This window comes from Schistocerca piceifrons, unplaced genomic scaffold (assembly GCF_021461385.2).
Source record: "Schistocerca piceifrons isolate TAMUIC-IGC-003096 unplaced genomic scaffold, iqSchPice1.1 HiC_scaffold_71, whole genome shotgun sequence".
Lineage (NCBI taxonomy): Eukaryota > Metazoa > Arthropoda > Insecta > Orthoptera > Acrididae > Schistocerca > Schistocerca piceifrons.
In genome coordinates, this window is record NW_025728959.1 from 42,501 (window position 1) to 48,558 (window position 6,058).

General features: G+C 55.0%; 1 non-coding gene across 1 annotated transcript in view; it reads right to left on the minus strand.

Annotated features, from left to right (window-relative positions):
- The window catches only part of LOC124769747, a 1,909-nt gene extending 434 nt beyond the window's left edge, over positions 1-1,475 (minus strand). The window contains exon 1 of the ribosomal RNA XR_007013045.1: positions 1-1,475. This exon is cut by the window's left edge and continues 434 nt beyond it. This is a non-coding gene — a ribosomal RNA (small subunit ribosomal RNA).
- Positions 1,476-6,058: the final 4,583 nt, after the last annotated feature.

Genomic DNA, 6,058 nt, shown 5'->3' on the forward strand with positions numbered 1-6,058 from the left:
CGCTGACAGCACGAAGGATGTCACGCGACTAGTTAGCAGGCTAGAGTCTCGTTCGTTATCGGAATTAACCAGACAAATCGCTCCACCAACTAAGAACGGCCATGCACCACCACCCACCGAATCAAGAAAGAGCTATCAATCTGTCAATCCTTCCGGTGTCCGGGCCTGGTGAGGTTTCCCGTGTTGAGTCAAATTAAGCCGCAGGCTCCACTCCTGGTGGTGCCCTTCCGTCAATTCCTTTAAGTTTCAGCTTTGCAACCATACTTCCCCCGGAACCCAAAAGCTTTGGTTTCCCGGAGGCTGCCCGCCGAGTCATCGGAGGAACTGCGGCGGATCGCTGGCTGGCATCGTTTATGGTTAGAACTAGGGCGGTATCTGATCGCCTTCGAACCTCTAACTTTCGTTCTTGATTAATGAAAACATACTTGGCAAATGCTTTCGCTTCTGTTCGTCTTGCGACGATCCAAGAATTTCACCTCTAACGTCGCAATACGAATGCCCCCGCCTGTCCCTATTAATCATTACCTCGGGTTCCGAAAACCAACAAAATAGAACCGAGGTCCTATTCCATTATTCCATGCACACAGTATTCAGGCGGGCTTGCCTGCTTTAAGCACTCTAATTTGTTCAAAGTAAACGTGCCGGCCCACCGAGACACTCAATAAAGAGCACCCTGGTAGGATTTCAACGGGGTCCGCCTCGGGACGCACGAGCACGCACGAGGCGGTCGCACGCCTTCGGCTCGCCCCACCGGCAGGACGTCCCACGATACATGCCAGTTAAACACCGACGGGCGGTGAACCAACAGCGTGGGACACAAATCCAACTACGAGCTTTTTAACCGCAACAACTTTAATATACGCTATTGGAGCTGGAATTACCGCGGCTGCTGGCACCAGACTTGCCCTCCAATAGATACTCGTTAAAGGATTTAAAGTGTACTCATTCCGATTACGGGGCCTCGGATGAGTCCCGTATCGTTATTTTTCGTCACTACCTCCCCGTGCCGGGAGTGGGTAATTTGCGCGCCTGCTGCCTTCCTTGGATGTGGTAGCCGTTTCTCAGGCTCCCTCTCCGGAATCGAACCCTGATTCCCCGTTACCCGTTACAACCATGGTAGGCGCAGAACCTACCATCGACAGTTGATAAGGCAGACATTTGAAAGATGCGTCGCCGGTACGAGGACCGTGCGATCAGCCCAAAGTTATTCAGAGTCACCAAGGCAAACGGACCGGACGAGCCGACCGATTGGTTTTGATCTAATAAAAGCGTCCCTTCCATCTCTGGTCGGGACTCTGTTTGCATGTATTAGCTCTAGAATTACCACAGTTATCCAAGTAACGTGGGTACGATCTAAGGAACCATAACTGATTTAATGAGCCATTCGCGGTTTCACCTTAATGCGGCTTGTACTGAGACATGCATGGCTTAATCTTTGAGACAAGCATATGACTACTGGCAGGATCAACCAGGGAGCTGCGCCAACTAGAGCTGAGCAGCCGGCCGCCCGGGAGTGTGTCCCGGGGGCCCGCGCGAACACGCAAGCGTCCGCTCAATCATTCTGCAAACAGGAGGAGGCTGAGCTCCCCTGCACAATACACCTCGAAACCCTCTCAGGTCCCGGCGGCGCGCAGCGCCGTCCCAAGTACTTGGTCGGGTTCGAGAGAGGCGCAATCGCCCGGAGTTAGGCGAGTAGACGCTTTCGGTGCGACCACCCGTGCTCCCAACTGAGCTTGCCGCTGCCGACAGAGGCCCGGGAGCGTGCTGTCGTGGCATTGCCGGCGGGAGACAACACGCGCCACCTACGGTGACCGGCAGCTCCAACGCCAGCGCCACAGAAGGACAAAAGCCCCACTTGGGTGCCGAAGCGAACTCTCCCAGCACAGCGCACGCGCCAACACATCCGCACAGCTGCGATACAAACCACCAGCGAGAACCGCTGGGGCGACCGAGCAGCAGACGGCGTCGCGGCGCCGAGCGCCGGGCGGCGGCGCATCCTCAACGCACACAGTCCTCAATCGGACCAGCACACTGAAGATGTCCACCGCGCTTCGCACCGGGCCCGCGAGGACCTACTTTGGCCGCACGGCGCCGCGCGCAGGGTGCGCCGGCGCGCAGCTGCGACGCCTGCCGCGTCCGTCGGCCGGCGCGCCTGCCACTGGCCGCCCCCACCAGCCGGCTGTAGCGCGTGCGCCCACGCACCGCGCGGCCAGCACGCCGGGAGGCGCCCCCTCACCGGCCGGGGACGGTCCCACCCAGCCACCACCGCGTATCGCTTCACACCCAGATGCCGTTCAGTTTCATCGGCATGGTGGGTATCGCTGGAACAACCGGTTAGTACCTCAACCTATCGTCGCCATCACCGATTCACCCCTAGCGAGAACAACCGCACCACAACGGGTTACCATTTCTTCATTTGCGTAACTTCACCAGAAAACGTAGGCGTCCATCGCCATTAGCAACTTCAACGATTATTGCATGCCTGTGTCAGGTGTCACGCCACACTACGTCTGCCCACATACACGCAACAAAATGTGCACGCCTAGACAATACGTGGAAGGTGGCCCCCGTACGTATGCGATGTCCATTGCTCGAACGACTGTCAACCGGCCTCTGTAGCATGTCGCAGATATGGAACGCGGTGCACCATGCTATCACGGTGTTTGAGGAGAGACGACTAGGTCCGAATACATCAACACACAGCTCATGCTGATCGCCATCCACGGCGTCCGTTCCTCCCACACGTCTCTATGGCGTACCACACTGCAATCCAGCTCTCATAGGGAGACGACACGTAGCTGCGTGCACAATATTTGCACTGTATGGTCCGCCGTTTTTGGGCGCAGTCGTTGTACGGTCACACATGTGCCACGATGTATCATTCAGTACATAAGGACGAATGTGCAGTACAGATTGTGGTTCACGCGTACGACATCAGCGGACAGTTGACACAGGCCGCACCACAACGTAGCCTGCGTACGTCGCATGCGAAGGGCATTGAACATGCAAACTTGTCACCAACCAGCTTGCGAAGGCAGGGGGCAAGGTGGGGACGTGGGGACGTGGGGAGGGGTGGGGGGGGGGGGGGGCGGCATGTACGTCCTGCTGCCATCCACATTACAGTGTACAGCAGGAGCATGTGGAAAGTCAGCAAGACTTGCAAGGTGTTTAACATGAAGCGATACACAGGGGAGCGGGCAGTGCGAGTAGCGAACTATATTGCGAGGGTTGCGGGTGGGCAACACTACACTAATTGAACGAGTCGTATAACAATTACAGAGCAGGTTTAGGCGACAACGTGGGTTACGTTAGCGGACAACGTGGGTTACGTTAGCGGACAACGTGGGTTACGTTAAGGCACAACATGGGTTACGTTAAGGCACAACATGGGTTACGTTAAGGCACAACATGGGTTACGTTAGGGCACAACATGGGTTAGGTTAGGGGACAACATGGGTTAGGTTAGGGGACAACATGGGTTAGGTTAGGGGACAACATGGGTTAGGTTAGGGCACAACATGGGTTAGGTTAGGGCACAACATGGGTTAGGTTAGGGCACAACATGGGTTAGGTTAGGGCACAACATGGGTTAGGTTAAGGCACAACATGGGTTAGGTTAAGGCACAACATGGGTTAGGTTAAGGCACAACATGGGTTAGGTTAAGGCACAACATGGGTTAGGTTAAGGTACAACATGGGTTAGGTTAAGGTACAACATGGGTTAGGTTAAGGTACAACATGGGTTAGGTTAAGGTACAACATGGGTTAGGTTAAGGTACAACATGGGTTAGGTTAAGGTACAACATGGGTTAGGTTAAGGTACAACATGGGTTAGGTTAAGGTACAACATGGGTTAGGTTAAGGTACAACATGGGTTAGGTTAAGGTACAACATAGGTTAGGTTAAGGTACAACATAGGTTAGGTTAAGGTACAACATAGGTTAGGTTAAGGTACAACATAGGTTAGGTTAAGGTACAACATAGGTTAGGTTAAGGTACAACATAGGTTAGGTTAAGGTACAACATAGGTTAGGTTAAGGTACAACATAGGTTAGGTTAAGGTACAACATAGGTTAGGTTAAGGTACAACATAGGTTAGGTTAAGGTACAACATAGGTTAGGTTAAGGTACAACATAGGTTAGGTTAGGTTAGGTTACACGTTGTTGTAAGGAAAGGTGTAGGGGGGGGGGGGCGGGGGCGGCAGGTTCCTTGATAGTGATTATAGTAAGTGAATGCTTGTGACATGATCAGATTTGTCACGTCAGGATGCACCTTTGGCTTATTAGAGGCGGCGCTCCAATTCTATGCTTGTGTGAGACCTGTGTCTTTGACTCATGTCATTGTTTGTGCGCTGTGACAGGAGGTACTATTGTGATGTTGGGTGCACCGTTGTATAGGACATGTGTGGGTGTTGGTGCCTGGTCTGCGCAATGGTGGATGTCGAAAGGCTGGGATATTGTATTTTCCGCATGGACCTCCTGGTCTGGTTGTGATAGTGTGGATTGTGTAATGTGGCGGAGAAGATGCACTGGATGTTGTTCCATGCTGGTGCTTACATATTGTATGTGCGCCCGTTAGAAGCAGAGAGTGGTGCGTGATCAGAGTGTCTGGCTGACGTGTGGTTCCCATTGTGGGCAGACTCTTTCAGCATGTATACGGACAGTTGTGTATATTTGCTGTAGTTTGATGGCTCTGCATTGATTACTAATCAGCGCCGTGTGTACGGGTAATCTGGTTCCAGTCCAAAATGTTCCATCTGTGTACATTAGTGACAAAGACTCTCCCCATGCAGTGGGGCTCGGTCTGTTATAGCTCTTCCGCGTAATATATTTGCCCCACGTTTTTGCGACTGCGAGTGCGAGTGCAACGCGCATGGGGACCGACATGCTGATGGCTCGGTATCGGACGCCGTACAGTGAGCAACGCGATCGCGTCTCTCGCTCGTAAGTGGTACAGGTCGCGGCTCATGTATAGGGACAGCGGGAATGTCGCATATTGGAAATAACTCTTCATGAAACGCAAGTTATAGGGGTGGATTGCACTTTACGAGTGCGGGAAACTTCCGCCGTTCATCCGCTGGAGGTGCGAGTTTGGCGGTTGGGGTGGTGCACGAACGGGTGCGGGTGGAGTCATTGCCGGTCCACGGCTTCGTGCGGCAGAGCCACTGGAGATTGGGTGCTATGGTCGACAGAGGCTGCAGGCTTTGTGGGTGGCGTCGAAAGGCGGGCACTGTGGCGCCATCGCTGTCTTAATCGGCTTGGCGTCGCATAGATGGCGGTATCGTCGTTGGAGGAGGTCATGTTGCGGGAGACCTACAGATGGCGGTATGTTTTGTGGTGCGGACGTAGTGTTGTCAGATGCGCATAGATGGCGGTATTGCATGTGGTGTCGCCCTATTTTCATAGATGGCAATACTGTTTTGCCGGCATGGGTGGCGTAGTTCCGTCGGATCCCTGTAGGTGGCAGTGTGCTATGTCTACTGTCGACACCCACGTCACCACTATCTATCTATCTATGTCCTAATACCTCGCCCCCCCCCGCCCCTACAGACTTATCACCACACACACTAACCGCCCCGGGGACTTGCCAACGACACACCCTATCCCAAGTCTATTTTCTTGCGGAGCATCATGTGTTATTATATTTTATTTCACATCCATCGGTTAGGGGTGGACGCCGTGGTACCACGGGACGGCGACAACGTACCAGACCCCGCCGGGCACCGCGACCGCCGCACGGCACCCACCCGACGCCGCCGCCTCCACGCGACGCCCCGGCCGGTGGGCCGACATCGACCGTCCGGCACCCACCGCGGCACCCGGCGCCGGCCGCCAAAGCGATACGCTATAGCGCGGCGGTACACACGGCGCCCGGCCGGCCGGCGCCGCCTCCCCGCGCGCACGGCGGCGGCACCCATCGCAGCGCCCACGCCAACCGATACGCCCCAGTCCGCCGCACCCACTGCAGCGCCCTGGGTGCGGCGCGCCCGCCCAGACCGATACGCCCAGAGATGCGACGTGCGGAAACTGAAAGCAAGGGGGGCCCACGCGTACCCCT